Source organism: Hypanus sabinus, chromosome 15 (genome assembly GCF_030144855.1).
Source record: "Hypanus sabinus isolate sHypSab1 chromosome 15, sHypSab1.hap1, whole genome shotgun sequence".
Taxonomy (NCBI): domain Eukaryota; kingdom Metazoa; phylum Chordata; class Chondrichthyes; order Myliobatiformes; family Dasyatidae; genus Hypanus; species Hypanus sabinus.
In genome coordinates this window covers 92,646,608-92,663,920 of record NC_082720.1, presented here as the reverse complement: position 1 = coordinate 92,663,920, position 17,313 = coordinate 92,646,608, and the positions used below count along the sequence as shown (strand labels likewise).

At 45.2% G+C, this 17,313-nt stretch overlaps 2 protein-coding genes across 5 annotated transcripts in view; one reads left to right on the top strand and one right to left on the bottom strand.

Annotated features, from left to right (window-relative positions):
* Positions 1 to 17,313, bottom strand: part of LOC132405715 (uncharacterized) — a 321,522-nt gene that overhangs the window by 86,814 nt on the left and 217,395 nt on the right. The gene's annotated exons all lie outside the window — the stretch shown is intronic.
* The window catches only part of faxdc2 (fatty acid hydroxylase domain containing 2), a 112,063-nt gene that overhangs the window by 3,606 nt on the left and 91,144 nt on the right, over positions 1 to 17,313 (top strand). The window lies entirely within an intron of this gene.

The window sequence follows — 17,313 nt, the reverse complement described above, 5'->3', positions numbered from 1 at the left end:
CTTTATATCTACACAGGTTACAGTTAGCAATGGTTTATTGGGTTAATGTAAGAGGACATAAAGTTGGTCAACCAATTTTGGCAATATTAGTAGAGTGTTGGAAGCACTGTATTTGCTAAGTTTTCTCTTTTGGGTGATTGGGAAATGAATGGGCACAAAATTTTGGGTTGTTTAAAGGGAATTGTGGTCCCAGTGTATCCCTTTCTGTTGCACCTCCATGGTTTTTCCCTTTGCCTGTGTTTGATTTGGACCTTCAAGAAAAGATCAAGATGAATGATTGTAAATCAGTGGCACAAGAAGGCTGATATTATGGCTTCTTATCTGCAAGGATGGTTCAAAAGATCCAATGACAGATCATACAGGTGTTAACTCAACTGGGAGATGTGTATAAAAGGAGAGAAGAAGATGCACTTCTACATTTTTGGGTTGGCCACACTAAGTTGAATAATTACCTGTTCAATTAATGCATGATATGGGTGTATGTAGGAGTGCACTTGTCAAGATAGTGCAACATATGTTGTTTGAATGCATTTCCTATGAGGTGCAAAGGGAACATCTAATTGCTATATTGAAATCTTTGATTTGAACTCATCGTTTAACATGGAAATACACAAAATGCTGGAGGAACTCAGCAGGGCAGGCAGCATCTATGGAAAAAAGTACTGTACAATCAACATTTCGGGCTGAGACCCTTTGGCAGTCCTGTATTTTGTGTGTGTTGCTTGGATTTCCAGCATCCGCAGATTCTCTTGTTTAACATGGAAAGTTTGACAGGATAATACTGCCATCGTAATGTACATAAGAGTGTATTGGACTATCTGAAAGGCATCTACTTTTGATGCTATTTGAGTTTTATTTTGTGAAGTAGAATTTAGTGGGTGTATTTCCTGTCTCTTTGCTCCACTCTCCAACTCTGTAGGTGGCAGTAATTACCCTATATTAGTCTGCCAACTGCCATTAAACTTTACAAGGAGAAAAAAAATGAAGCAGAAGGGGGGCAGTGCGGCTTATTGATGGGGTAGTTAGTTCAAGTGGTTGAGAGGGAAAGAGATGGGGTTGGATGCAATTTGGTGGTGTGATGGGGTGGGGATGTGACACTGTAATGGTATGGAACAGTGGTGGTATGGGGCAGCGTGGTGATTTGGGGTGGAGTCGGGATCGTATGATGGTGTCGGGGAGTGTGGTGAGGTGTGGTTGGGAAGGTGATGTGGTGAGATAATGCTGCTTGGGTGGGGTCAGGGTGGTGTGATGGTGTCGGGGAGTGTGGTGAGGTGTGGTTGAGTTTGGTGTGGGGGCGGTGAGATGCGGTTGATTTTGGGGTGGGGTGGGGCTGGTGAGATGGGGTTGGGTTTAGGGTGGTGGGATGATGTGGTTGAGTTTGGGGTGGGCAGTATGATGTGATGATGTCAGGCAGTGTAGTGAGATGTGATTCAGTTTCTGGTGAGCTGGGGAATGGGGTGGTGAGATGTGATTGAATTTGGGTTGGTGGGATGATGTGGTGAGGAGGTTGAGATTAGGGTGGGGAGTGAGGTGAGATGGGGTTGAGTTTGGGGTAGTGGGGTGGGTGGTGTGTAGGGTTGTTTGGTGTGGGGGTGGTGTAGTGTGATGGTGAGGTGTGAGTTTGGGGTAGTGTGCTGGTGAGGTGAGATGGGGTTGAGTTTGGGGTAGTGGGGTGGGTGGTGATGTGGGGTTGGTGTATGAGGGTGGTGCAGTGTGATGGTGAGGTAAGATGGGTTGAGTTTGGGGTGGTGGGTTGGGTGGTGATGTGAGGCTGTTTGGTGTGGGTTGGTGTAGTATGGGAGTGGTGTAGTATGGGGGTGGTGTGTGATGGTGAGGTGTGAGTTTGGGGTAGTGTGCTGGTGAGGTGAGATGGGGTTGAGTTTGGGGTAGTGGGGTGAGTGGTGTGTAGGGTTGTTTGGTGTGGGGGTGGTGTAGTGTGATAGTGAGGGGAGGTGGGACAGTAGGATGGTTCCAGGGGGAGCTGGGAGCAGGCACAATGCTGACTCTGCAATCCATGTTTTTCAATTAGACACAGTTTATTTGTCTCCACCAGCATGGAAAGAGTGTCACCAGGAACAGCAAGGTGAGACTGGCCTAGCATGATGTGGGCTGTTGTGGATAGGTGTCATTGTTGCTCCATACAAACCTCTGTTCATGGCTTAGTGTAGACCAGTCTCGGGCTAGTTCGGGGGTCGGCAACCCGCGGCTCCGGAGCCACATGTGGCTCTTTTACGTCTGTGCTGCGGCTCCCTGTTGCTTTGGGAAATAATTGGTTGTGGCGACCCTTTTCCTGGCACATCTGAACCGACTCACAATTAGATAGCCTACGGTGGTTTGCGAGCACAGCTTTGGAGCCTCTGCGCCACGGGGGGCTGGTTGAGGGAGGCTTAAAAGTGAGGCTGAAGATTTCGAATGAAGTTTTTTCCTTCGACTGCAGTTACCGACTCCGTGTCGTAATTTTAGCGCTGCGTGTAGCACACCGCTACATAGTCAGTATTTAATTAAAATGTATTTTATGTTGGTTTGTTAGTTTTTGAAATGTAAATCTAAATTTGAAGATTATGGTGATCTTGTACAATCTAAATAAGAGGTTGTGGCGACCCATTTCCTGACACATCCGAACCGGCTCACAATTAGCCAGCGTTCAGGCTAAGGGAGATAGCCTACGGGGGTTTGTGAGTACGTGTCTTTTGCAGCATCTGCACCCATGGGGGGCGGGTTGAGGGAGGCTTAAAAGCAAGGCTGTTTAGTTCGAATAAAGCTATCTTTGACTGCAGTTTACTGACTGCATGTAGCACACCGCTACAACGTGTTTTTATCGCTGGCTGTCCAGAGGGGAGGTGCTGAAACGCTTTGTCGCGTGTCTGGAAGAAGTGAAAACTTTCCTGGGCAGCAAAGGGCTCACCTTTCCTGAGCTGGAACAGCCAGAGTGGCTGGAAAAGCTACACTTCATGGTAGACATGACAGCGCACCTGAACACGCTGAACACAGCTCTTCAACGGGGTAAGGACGTACAGCCCTGCACATGTTGGAGGATGTTTTGGCATTCGAGCGCAAGTTGACGTTGCTTGCCAGAGATTTACAGAAAGGCACATTGTCTCACTTCCCCAATTTGAGAGAGTTCAAACAAGGTCACGACATGATAAATTCGGAGTATTTACATTCTGCAATCATCGCAATGCAAACATCGTTTGGGAAACGCTTCTGTGAGTTCAGAGAGGAAAAAAACACATTATCCTTCCCGGTCACTCCCCTAAGCATCGATCCATCCCTACTGAATACGACTGCATTGTCAGGTGAGAGTCAACCTGACCAAGTATGATAAATATTTTAATTGCCTATTATTTTACGTTTTCATTGTTCAGTGAAATAGTCCTTTTATTTTTCAGGTTGACAGCTGGCTGACGTTATTTTTGGTTTGCTGCTGGCGGCAAATTTAAGTTTGGCGTTTTTCATAAATACAAGAAGGACTCAAATAGACGTTGAGTATTTTACTTAAAAGTAACCTTCAACCCAACGTCTTTTTTTCGGAGTTCAAAATGTTTTTGTTGCATGCAGAAATGTAATTTCGTTTTCTCTGCAGGAGTTCATCAATTTCATAAATGCAACACATTATAGTTTGTTTATACATAGCATAAAGGCAAAACAAAACGTTGTATGCAGTGTTATTTCATTTTAAATGTCAAACGGGTTTTGCGGCTCCCAGTGTTTTCTTTTCTGTGGGAAACTGGTCCAAGTGGCTCTTTCAGTGGTAAACGTTGCTGACCCCTGGGCTAGTTGGTTCAAGCTGCTCCCCTTCTTCAGTTGTGCTGGGGGTGAGGGGGGGGGGGTGCTAAAGCTGGCGTGGCTGACAGGTTGCGTGACCAAGAGTTGGACATTTATTAAATAGTGCAGATCCCAGCTGGAGCATAGTGAACATTTGAGAAGCTTTTGGAATGAATTTGCTGACTGTTTCAGAGTTGCTCTGCTAATTCAGAACCATGTTGTCTAATCCCACCTGCTGAGCTATAATGATCAGGGGCTGAGAGCACTGGGTGGAGGCTATGAGCTCACTAAGTCCGTGAGGCTGAACGGCTATTGCTTGCTCTCCTGTTGCAGAAATTTCTGTAACCACCCCCCCCATAGTTTTATTGATTTCTTTTTAAATATTTTTTTTATTGAGTTTTCAAATGACTACAGAAGAAAAAAAATTATCTACCCCTCCCCCTCCCCTTAACCCCTCCCCCCAACATTCCTATAGAAGAAAAGAAAAAAGAAAAAAAAGAAAGAGAGAAAGAATGCCTGGATATCTGAAGATCCCCACATGCTCCACGGAGTTCATAATAACTTTAGTAGATATATTTATTTCTTTCCCCAAATAACCAATTATTTTATCTTCGGAGCACCTATATACTTAATCCTGTCTTTTGTAAATAAGGGCACCAAATTTTCAAAGATGTTTATTTATCTCTTAAATTATAAGTAATTTTTTCAAGTGGAATACAACTGGAAATTTCATTCTTCCAACAATCTATACCTAAGTATGAATCTGATATTTATTCAATTTGGGTTTCGGTTTTATCCCTTCAATATCACCTAATAAAAATAATATTGGGTTATGAGGAAGTTGTGTTCCAATAATTTGTTCCAGTAAAACTCTTAAATTTGTCCAAAAAGGTTGAATTTTAGAACAAGAGCAAGTAGAATGTAAAAAAGTACCAATTTCTTGGTTACATCTGAAACACTGATAAGATAAATTTGGGTTTAATTTATTTATTTTTTGTGGTGTAATATATAATTGATGTAAAAAATTATATTGCACTAATCGTAACCGGACATTTATTGTATTTGTCATACTATCAAGACATAGTCTTGACCAATTTGTTTCTTCAATTTTAATATTCAAGTCAGTTTCCCATTTTTGTATTGACTTATGGATTCCTTGTTTAATTGCCTGTTTTTGATTCAAACTATGCATACAAGAAATAAATTTTTTAGTTTTTCCTTTTTGAATTAAAGTTTCTATTTCATTAGATTTTGGCAATAACTTTGTTTGACCCAATTTTTCTCTTAAATAAGCCCTTAATTGGAAGTAACAAAAAAGAGTATTGTTTGATATTTTATATTTATTCTTTAATTGATCAAATGACATTAATATACCTCCTTCAAAACAATCTCCTATATATCTAATCCCTTTGAAACCAATTATATAAAAGTTGATTATCCATTGTAAAAGGAATAAGTCTATTTTGAATTAAAGATCTCTTTGCTAATGAAGAATTCCTTACTTCATCATCAACATTTATTTTATTCCATAAATCAATCAAATGTTTTAATATAGGAGATTCTTTCTTCTCCCGTAACCATTTAGATTCCCATTTATATATAAAGTCTTCTGGTGTATTTTCTCCTATTTTATCTAGTTCTATTCTAATCCATGCCGGTTTATCTTTGTCAAAAAAAGATGCAATAAATCTAAGTTGATTTGCTTTATAATAATTCTTAAAATTTGGAAGTTGTAATCCTCCTAGATCAAATTTCCATGTCAATTTTTCCAATGATATTCTTGACATCTTACCTTTCCAAAGGAACTTCCTCACATATTTATTTAACTCTTGAAAAAACTTCTGGGGTAGTTGTATTGGTCGTGATTGGAATAAGTATTGTAATCTAGGGAATATATTAATTTTTACCATATTTACTCTACCTACTAATGTTATTGGTAATATCATCCATTTATCAAGATCTTCTTGAATTTTTTTCAATAATGGTAAATAATTTAATTTATACAAGTTCTTTATATCATTATCAACTCTTATACCTAAAAATTTTATACCGTTTATCGGCCATCTAAATTGAGTTATTAATCGACATTGACAATAATCTCCTTTAGTAAGAGGTAAAATTTCACTTTTATCCCAATTTATTTTGTAGCCTGATATTTTCCCATATTCTTCTAATGTAGAGGATAATTTACGCAATGAGTACAATGGGTTTGTTAAATAAAGCAGAACATCATCAGCAAATAAGTTAATCGTGTATTCCTCCTGGTTAACTCTGAAACCCTTCATATCTGGGTCCATTCTAATTAATTCAGCTAATGGTTCTATCACCAACACAAATAAAGCAGGTGATAATGGACAACCTCGCCTCGTTGACCTTGTTAACTGAAATGGTGTTGAAATTTGACCATTTGTCACTACTTTAGCTTTGGGATTAGTATTTAAGGTTTTAATCCATTTTATAAAGGATACTCCTAATCCATATTTTTCCAATACCTTAAATAAAAAATCCCATTCCAATCTATCAAATGCTTTTTCTGCATCTAAAGCAACTGCCACACTCATTTCCTCCCTCTTTTGTGCCAAATGAATTATACTAAGTAACCGGGTTACATTATCTACCAATTGTCTATTTTTGATAAATCCTGTTTGATCCATATGTATTCATTTTGGTAAGTATTTAGATAATCAGTTAGATAAAATTTTTGCTATTATTTTATAGTCAGTGTCTAACAAAGAAATAGGTCTATATGATGTTGGCTTTAAAAGATCTCTTTTTTTTTGGTAATACTATTAAAATAGCTGTTGAAAAAGATTCTGGAAGTTTATGTGTTCTTTCTGCTTGGTGTATTAACTCCATAAAAGGATGAATTAATAAATCTTTGAAGTGATCCTAGAACTTCTTCGACCTCTTTTAATGTAAAAGGCATATCTAATCCTGTCTGTTCTTCTGAATTCAAATTTGGAAGAATTATTTATGATAAAAACCTTTCTATCTTGACATTATCATTTTGTGATTCTAATTTATACAGTTCAGAATAAAAATTCTTAAAAGTTTCATTAATTTCTAAAGGTTTATAAGTAATTTTATTTACTCTTGTTCGAATTGCATTTATCGTTTTAAAAGTCTGGTCTGTTTTTAATTGCCAAGCAAGAACCTTATGTGAGCTTTCACCTAGTTCATAATATCTCTGTTTAGTTCTCATAATTGCTTTTTCTGTTCGATATGTCTGGTGTATTATATTGTAACTTCTTGTTAACAAGTTGTCTTCGTTTTTCTTCTGTCATATATCTTTGAGATTTTTTCTAATTTTGTAATCTCTTTTTCTAATTGATCTAATTCTATCATATATTCCTTCTTAATTTTAGAAGTATAACTTATTATCTGACCTCTCAAATATGCCTTCATTGCTTCCCAGAATATAAATTTATCATCAACTGAATGTGAATTTGTATCTAAAAAAAACTGAATCTGCTTTTTCATAAAATCACAAAAATCTTGATGTTTTAATATTATTGAATTAAATCTCCATCTATAAATTGATTCCTCTTTATCTATCATTATCTATCAAAAAAGAATGATCTGATAATATTCTTGCTTTATTTTCCATATTTTTCACTCTGTCTTGAATATTCGTTGTTAATAGGAAAAAAATCTATCCTTGGAATAAGTTTTGTGTCTATTTGAATAAAATGAATAATCTCTTTCTTTTGGGTTAATTCTTCTCCATATATCAATCAAATTTAAATCCTTCATCAAATTTAAAGTTAATTTTGCTACTTTCGAGTTCGTGACAACCTTTGTTGATCTATCTAAAACTGGATCTAGACAAAAGTTAAAATCTCCACCTATTAATATTTTGTCATGTGCGTTAGCCAAATTCAAAAAGACCTCTTGTATAAATTTTACGTCATTTAATTTGGTGCATAAATATTCATAAGAGTCCATTGTTCTGAAAAAATTTGACAATGTATAATTACATATCTCCCTGCCGAATCAATTAATACATTTTGTATTTTAATTGGTAAATTTTTATTAACCAAAATTGCAACTCCTGTCACCTTTGAGTTAAATAAAGCCGCAATAACATTTCCAACCCAATCTCTTTTTAATTTCTGATGTTCTATCTCTGTTAAGTGTGTTTCTTGTAAAAAAAGCTATATCTATTTTCATTTTCTTAATGTATGTTAAGATTCTTTTTCTTTTCACCAGTCCATTAAGCCCATTAACATTAAAACTTTAAAAATTCAGTAAATTAGTCATTTTTAATTGGGTTACTCCAATCTATAATAATACCTAATCTTTCAACTTTCGTGGTACCTTGGGGAGTCTTTTTAAAATTCTCCATGTTGCTATGTGTGTCCCCACCGATCATCCAGGCAAAGAAAGAAAGATAGAAGAAAAATAGATTATAAGGAAAAAAACAAAATACCCCCCTACTAATGTTGTGGATAAAAAAAGAACACAACATTACCCCCCTCTGTTGTACGGGTCATGGCAATCACCGTGATTACACACGCGAATCCCGTAGCAATCGATCCAAAGCTCCCCCGCAACATAAAAAAGTATATATAGGAGAAGAAAAAAAATACTACTCTCAATGAACTTTTCTCAAATTTTGCCTTTCTCCCCCTGTATCATCCTTAAATGTCCATCAATTCCATTCACTGTCCCTGTCTTCATCTTTAATCCATTATGCTTTGAAATCTCTATGTGTAGTTAGTGAATATTTGGGAGTTTTTGTGCGAACTCTTCCACTTCTCGATAATCAGTAAAAAATCTTCTTTTTCCATCCTCCAAAAAAAATTATCAGTGTTGCTGGGTGATGCATTATGAATTTATAACCCTTTTCCCATTAAGCTTTTTTCACTGGGTTAAATTCCTTCTTTCTCTTCAAAAGGTTATAACTTATATCAGGATAGAAAAGAACTGTTTTCCCTTCTATCATCAATGGCCCTTTTCTCTTTCTGGCACATTGGGCAGCCGCCTTCAGGATCTTTTCCTTATCTTGATATCTTAAACATTTTATCAAAATTGATCGTGGATTTTGATCAGCTTGAGGTCTTGATCTTAAGGCTCTATGAGCCCTTTCAATTTCAATTAGAGGTTCCTTCTTCCAGTTCCAAGTTTTCAGGGATCCATTTTTGAAAAAAATTTATTGGGCCTTCTCCTTCCATATCAAGTCTAACAATCTTAATATTGTTTCGTCTGCTAAAATTTTCATGCTTATCCACTTTTTCCAACAATTATTTTCTTTCTGATGTCCAGGCAGAGATATTATCTTCCATTTTATTCATTCTTTCAACCATGTCTTCCGTTGTGACTTCCAAGTCTGTAATTCTCTTTTCCATTTTATCCTGTCTTTTTATCATTTTATCAAACATAATCTGTATATTTTTCATATTTTTTGATTTCTTTTAATGCGTTTAATTTTTCTAATTTACCCATTATTTGCATCCGTTTTTTTCTATATTTCCAGAAAAACTTTTACCTCCATCTTCGTCTGATTTATCCAGAGAATCTGAACCTACCTCAGATTCACTTTTACTTCCGGTTTCAATTGTAACTGGGATTTGTAGTTCAGGTTGCTCGCGTTTGCGCATGCTCCTTCCTTCACGTTTACGCAGTTCTTGTTGGTCTTCTTCTTTAGAAATGGTTGATGTTGCCGCAGCTTCCCGTTCTGCATCGCCAGAGGTAAAATGTACTTGAGCCCGCGGCTCTCTCGCAGCAGCGGGCCCCGATTCTGTTCCAACCTGTGTTGTCTTCAAAGTAATAGTTTTCTTCGTCTTCTGTTTATGATACATAGTTTGAAACAATCCGGAGTAGTTTATAAATAACTTTTAGAAAGTATTTACTAACCTTTCTTCACTTAAACATTAATTTACTGATTTTTTACAGGAGAGCTGGATTCCCGCGTCTCGATCCTACGTCATCACGTGACGTCCCCCACTTTTATTGTTTTCTGATGTACAATTGGCTCACATTATGAACGTTTCTAAGGAACAGAACTCAGATGTCTTCAAGTCTGTACTTTGGAAGTGCAAGCCTGCTTTTTTTTCCACTGAGGTTTGATGAGACTAGAACTAGAGGTCATGGGATAAGGGTGAAAGTTGAAATGTTTTTTAGGTGAACCTGAGGGGGAATCTCTCATTCAGAGGTGGTGAAACTGTAGAATGAGCTGCCAGCAGATGTGATGGGTGTGGGTTCAATTACAATGTTTAAGACATGTTTGTGTAGGAACATGAATGGGGAAGATATGGAGGACTATGTTCCAGGTGCAGTTCGATAGGAAAGGTATGGAGGACGATGTTCCGGGTGCAGTTTGATTGGAAAGGTACGGAGGACGATGTTCCGGGTGCAGTTCGGTAGGAAAGGTATGGAGGACGATGTTCTGGGTGCAGTTCGGTAGGAAAGGTACGGAGGACTATGTTCCAGGTGCAGTATGATTGGAAAGGTATGGAGGACTATGTTCCGGGTGCAGTTTGATTGGAAAGGTATGGAGGACTATGTTCCAGGTGCAGTTCGATAGGAAAGGTATGGAGGACTATGTTCCGGGTGCAGTTCGATTGGAAAGGTATGGAGGACTATGTTCCAGGTGCAGTTCGATTGGAAAGGTATGGAGGACTATGTACCAGGTGCAGTTCGATTGGAAAGGTATGGAGGACTATGTTCCGGGTCCAGTTCGATTGGAAAGGTATGGAGGACTATGTACCAGGTGCAGTTCGATAGGAAAGGTATGGAGGACGATGTTCCGGGTGCAGTTCGATTGGAAAGGTATGGAGGACGATGTTCCGGGTGCAGTTCGATTGGAAAGGTATGGAGGACTATGTACCAGGTGCAGTTCGATTGGAAAGGTATGGAGGACTATGTTCCGGGTCCAGTTCGATTGGAAAGGTATGGAGGACTATGTACCAGGTGCAGTTCGATAGGAAAGGTATGGAGGACTATGTTCCAGGTGCAGTTCGATTGGAAAGGTATGGAGGACTATGTTCCAGGTGCAGTTCGATTGGAAAGGTATGGAGGACTATGTTCCAGGTGCAGTTCGATTGGAAAGGTATGGAGGACTATGTACCAGGTGCAGTTCGATAGGAAAGGTATGGAGGACTATGTTCCAGGTGCAGTTCGATTGGAAAGGTATGGAGGACTATGTTCCGGGTGCAGTTCGATTGGAAAGGTACGGAGGACTATGTTCTGGGTGCAGTTCGATAGGAAAGGTACGGAGGACTATGTTCCGGGTGCAGTTCGATTGGAAAGGTATGGAGGACTATGTTCCAGGTGCAGTTCGGTAGGAAAGGTATGGAGGATGATGTTCCGGGTGCAGTTCGATAGGAAAGGTATGGAGGACTATGTTCCGGGTGCAGTTCGGTAGGAAAGGTATGGAGGACTATGTTCCGGGTGCAGTTCGGTAGGAAAGGTATGGAGGACTATGTTCCGGGTGCAGTTCGATTGGAAAGGTATGGAGGACTATGTTCCGGGTGCAGTTTGATTGGAAAGGTATGGAGGACTATGTTCCGGGTGCAGTTCGTTAGGAAAGGTATGGAGGACGATGTTCCGGGTGCAGTTCGATTGGAAAGGTATGGAGGACGATGTTTCGGGTGCAGTTCGATAGGAAAGGTATGGAGGACTATGTTCCGGGTGCAGTTCGATTGGAAAGGTATGGAGGACTATGTTCCGGGTGCAGTTCGATTGGAAAGGTATGGAGGACTATGTACCAGGTGCAGTTCGATTGGAAAGGTATGGAGGACTATGTTCCGGGTGCAGTTCGATTGGAAAGGTATGGAGGACTATGTACCAGGTGCAGTTCGATAGGAAAGGTCTGGAGGACTATGTTCCAGGTGCAGTTCGATTGGAAAGGTATGGAGGACTATGTACCAGGTGCAGTTCGATAGGAAAGGTATGGAGGACTATGTACCAGGTGCAGTTCGATAGGAAAGGTATGGAGGACTATGTTCCAGGTGCAGTTCGATTGGAAAGGTATGGAGGACTATGTTCCGGGTGCAGTTCGATTGGAAAGGTACGGAGGACTATGTTCTGGGTGCAGTTCGATAGGAAAGGTACGGAGGACTATGTTCCGGGTGCAGTTCAATTGGAAAGGTATGGAGGACTATGTTCCAGGTGCAGTTCGGTAGGAAAGGTATGGAGGACGATGTTCCGGGTGCAGTTCGATAGGAAAGGTATGGAGGACTATGTTCCGGGTGCAGTTCGATAGGAAAGGTATGGAGGACGATGTTCCGGGTGCAGTTCGATTGGAAAGGTATGGAGGACGATGTTCCGGGTGCAGTTCGATAGGAAAGGTATGGAGGACTATGTTCCGGGTGCAGTTCGATTGGAAAGGTATGGAGGACTATGTTCCGGGTGCAGTTCGATTGGAAAGGTATGGAGGACTATGTTCCGGGTGCAGTTCGATTGGAAAGGTATGGAGGACTATGTACCAGGTGCAGTTCGATTGGAAAGGTATGGAGGACTATGTTCCGGGTGCAGTTCGATTGGAAAGGTATGGAGGACTATGTACCAGGTGCAGTTCGATAGGAAAGGTCTGGAGGACTATGTTCCAGGTGCAGTTCGATTGGAAAGGTATGGAGGACTATGTACCAGGTGCAGTTCGATAGGAAAGGTATGGAGGACTATGTACCAGGTGCAGTTCGATAGGAAAGGTATGGAGGACTATGTTCCAGGTGCAGTTCGATTGGAAAGGTATGGAGGACTATGTTCCGGGTGCAGTTCGATTGGAAAGGTACGGAGGACTATGTTCTGGGTGCAGTTCGATAGGAAAGGTACGGAGGACTATGTTCCGGGTGCAGTTCGATTGGAAAGGTATGGAGGACTATGTTCCAGGTGCAGTTCGGTAGGAAAGGTATGGAGGACGATGTTCCGGGTGCAGTTCGATAGGAAAGGTATGGAGGACTATGTTCCGGGTGCAGTTCGGTAGGAAAGGTATGGAGGACTATGTTCCGGGTGCAGTTCGGTAGGAAAGGTATGGAGGACTATGTTCCGGGTGCAGTTCGATTGGAAAGGTATGGAGGACTATGTTCTGGGTGCAGTTCGGTAGGAAAGGTATGGAGGACGATGTTCCGGGTGCAGTATGATAGGAAAGGTACGGAGGACTATGTTCCGGGTGCAGTTCGGTAGGAAAGGTACGGAGGACGATGTTCCAGGTGCAGTTCGGTTGGAAAGGTATGGAGGACTATGTTCCAGGTGCAGTTCGATAGGAAAGGTATGGAGGACTATGTTCCGGGTGCAGTTCGGTAGGAAAGGTATGGAGGACTATGTTCCGGGTGCAGTTCGATTGGAAAGGTACGGAGGACTATGTTCCGTGTGCAGTATGATAGGAAAGGTACGGAGGACTATGTTCTGGGTGCAGTTCGGTAGGAAAGGTATGGAGGACTATGTTCCAGGTGCAGTCTGATGGGACCAGATAGATAATATTGTGGCGACTCATTTCCTAGCGTATCCGAACCGACTCACAATTAGATAGCCTACGGGGGTTTGCGAGCACAGAGCTTTGGAGCCTCTTCGCCATGGGGGGCTGGTTGACAGAGGCTTAAAAGTGAGGCTGAAGTTTTCGAATAAAGTTTTTTCCTTCGACTGCAGTTACCGACTCCGTGTCGTGATTTTAGCGCTGCGTGTAGCACACCGCTACAATTGGTGACCCCGACGGTCCAAACGATTTTTGGACCAGAAATGACCGACGCCGCCTCTGTTCCTGCGGTTTCGTTGAAACTGCCGGGTTTCTGGACACAGCGCCCGGACCTATGGTTCCAGCAAGCCAAAGCCCAATTCCACGTTCGCCGGATCACCTCAGAAGACACCCGCTACTACTACGTGGTGAGCTCCCTCGACCAGGACACAGCTGCCCAGGTCGCGGAGTTCGTACAGTCGCCCCCGGCAGACGGCAAGTACACGGAATTCAAAGCCCTGCTCCTCAGGACTTTCGGACTCTCACGGCGCGAACGGGCTGCCCGTTTACTGCACCTGGATGGCTTGGGCGACAGACCTCCATCGGCTTTAATGAATGAGATGTTGTCTCTCGCCGACGGACACACACCCTGCCTCATGTTTGAGCAGGCATTCCTGGAGCAGCTGCCCGAGGACATACGCCTGCTGCTGTCCGATGCGGATTTCAGTGACCCCCGGAAGGTGGCAGCCCGGGCGGACTTGCTGTGGAACACCAAGAAGGTGAGTGGGGCGTCCATCGCACGGATCTCCCAGCCACGCTCCCGGCAGAAGACCAGTCCAGGCCCGGCCGCAGAGCCCGCCAACCCCCGGCCCAATGAACACTGGTGCTTCTACCACCAGCGGTGGTAGAAGCCCGCCGTTGTCGCCCGCCCTGCAAGTTCCCGGGAAACGCCAGGGCCAGCCGCCGCTGATGGCTACGGCGGCTGGCCATCGGGATAGCCTCCTGTATGTGTGGGATAGAAGGTCGGGACGCCGGTTTTTGGTCGATACTGGGGCTGAGATCAGCGTTTTACCTCCGACGGGTTACGACACCCGCAGCAGGGCACCGGGTCCCCCCCTGAAGGCCGTGAATGGCAGCACCGTAAGGACCTATGGCACCCGCCAGGTGCAGCTACTGTTCGGCTCCAGCCAGTTCACGTGGGACTTCACACTGGCCGCCGTAGCCCAACCGCTTCTGGGTGCGGATTTTTTGCGGGCTCACAGCCTGCTGGTCGACCTGCCCAGGAAGAGACTGGTACACGCCGAGACCTTTCAGACGTTCTCCCTGGGTGCAGCCCAGTTGCCAGCCCCTCACCTCGGCTCCATCACGCTGTCCGACAACGACTTCACCAGGGTCCTGGCGGAGTTCCCATCGGTTCTGGCACCGCAGTTCACAGCGGCCATGCCCAGGCACGGCATACAGCACCACATCCCGACCCAGGGACCACCCCTCCATGCCCGTGCTCGGCGGCTTCCCCCGGACAAGCTCCGACTGGCGAAGGAGGAGTTCCAGAGGATGGAGGAATTGGGGATCATCCGGCGGTCCGACAGCCCCTGGGCTTCCCCCCTGCACATGGTGCCCAAAGCGACGGGGGGCTGGAGACCGTGCGGCGACTACCGCAGGCTGAATGAGGCTACCACACCGGACCGCTACCCTGTGCCGCACATTCAAGACTTTGCGGCAAACCTGCACGGCGCACGGATCTTCTCCAAGGTAGACCTCGTCCGAGGGTACCATCAAATCCCGATGCATCCTGACGACTTCCCCAAAACGGCTCTCATCACCCCATTCGGCCTTTTCGAGTTCCTCCGCATGCCGTTCGGCCTGAAGAATGCCGCACAGACGTTCCAGCGGTTAATGGACGCAGTGGGACGGGACCTGGACTTCGCGTTCATCTATTTGGATGACATCCTCATAGCCAGCGGCAGTCGTCAGGAGCATCTGTCCCACCTCCGTCAACTCTGCGCCCGACTGAGTGAGTACGGTCTTACAATCAACCCTGCCAAATGCCAGTTCGGACTCGATACCATTGACTTCCTGGGCCACAGAATTACTAAAGACGGGGCAACCCCTCTGCCCGCTAAGGTAGATGCGGTCCGCCACTTCCCCCGACCCACCACGATCAAAGGCCTTCAGGAATTCGTAGGTATGGTCAATTTCTACCGCCGCTTCCTCCCTTCAGCTGCCCGGATCATGCGCCCCCTGTTCGCCCTGATGTCAGGTCCGAGCAAGGACATTACCTGGGACGAGGAATCCGCCGCCGCTTTCGTTCAAACGAAGGAAGCTTTGGCTGACGCCGCAATGCTAGTACATCCCAGAATGGACACCCCTACCGCCCTCACAGTGGACGTATCCAACACGGCAGTCGGTGGGGTGCTGGAGCAACTCATCGCAGGTCGCTGGCAACCCCTGGCGTTTTTCAGCAAACACCTGCGGCCACCCGAGCTCAAGTACAGTGCTTTCGACCTGGAACTGTTGGCGCTCTACCTGGCAATCCGGCATTTCAGGTACTTCCTAGAAGGTCGGCCCTTCACCGCGTTCACGGACCACAAACCGCTTACCTTTGCGTTTACGAAAGCATCCGACCCCTGGTCATCCCGCCAGCAACGCCACCTGTCCTACATCTCTGAATACACAACGGATGTCCGGCACGTCTCGGGTAAGGACAATGTCGTGGCGGATGCGCTCTCTCGCCCTACCGTTCATGCCCTTTCCCAAGGGGTAGACTTTGAGGCGCTGGCAGAGACACAGCAGGCGGATGAGGAGATTCCGAGTTACCGGACCGCAGTCTCCGGTCTGCAGCTCCAGGACCTCCCCGTGGGCCCAGGTGAGAGGACCCTACTCTGTGACGTCGCCACCGGCCAGCCCCGTCCGGTCGTCCCGACAGCATGGCGGCGCCGCGTTTTCGACTCCATTCATAACTTGGCGCATCCCTCCATCCGGACAACTGTCCAGATGGTTTCCAGCAGGTTCGTTTGGCACGGACTCCGCAAACAGGTCAGTGAATGGGCCAGAACGTGCATGCACTGCCAGACGGCCAAGGTGCAGCGGCACACCAAAGCCCCACCGCAGCAGTTCCATCCCGCCCACCGGCGTTTCGACCACATTCATGTGGATATCGTGGGCCCCCTGCCAGTGTCGCGCGGAGCGCGTTACCTCCTGACTATCGTGGACCGGTTCACAAGATGGCCAGAGGCAGTCCCGCTCACCGACACCACCTCCGAATCTTGCGCCCGAGCCCTGATCGCCACCTGGGTATCTCGCTTTGGTGTACCAGCCCACATTACCTCCGACAGAGGCGCCCAGTTCACCTCCAGCCTGTGGTCAGCTATGGCCAGCCTTTTGGGGACTCAGCTGCACCACACAACTGCCTACCACCCACAGTCGAACGGGCTAGTGGAGCGTTTCCACCGTCACCTGAAGTCGGCCCTCATGGCCCGCCTGCGAGGAGCCAACTGGGCGGACGAGCTTCCCTGGGTCCTACTCGGCATCCGCACTGCGCCCAAGGACGACCTGCACGCCTCGTCAGCCGAGTTGGTATACGGCGCGCCCCTGGCCGTCCCCGGGGAGTTCCTACCAGCCCCAAGGGGGCAAGAGGAAGAACCCGCAGCAGTCCTGGGCAGACTTCGCGAGAAGCTCGGTAACCTGGCCCCCATACCCACTTCACAGCATGGGCGGCACCCGACCTGCGTACCCAAAGACCTACAGAACTGTAAGTTTGTGTTTGTACGAAGGGGCGGGCATCGGCCACCGCTGCAGCGGCCATACGAGGGGCCGTTTATGGTGCTCCGCAACAACGGGTCCACGTTCGTGCTGGACGTTGGGGGGAAGGAGGAGGTTTTCACGGTGGACCGCCTCAAGCCGGCCCATGTGGACCTGGCGCAACCGGCCGAGTTTCCGGCGCCTCGGCGCAGAGGCCGACCTCCCAAGCAGGTTCTGGCCCAGACTGTGGACATTGGGGGGTGTATCGCCGGTTCTGGGGGGGGTTATGTGGCGACTCATTTCCTAGCGTATCCGAACCGACTCACAATTAGATAGCCTACGGGGGTTTGCGAGCACAGAGCTTTGGAGCCTCTTCGCCATGGGGGGCCAGTTGACAGAGGCTTAAAAGTGAG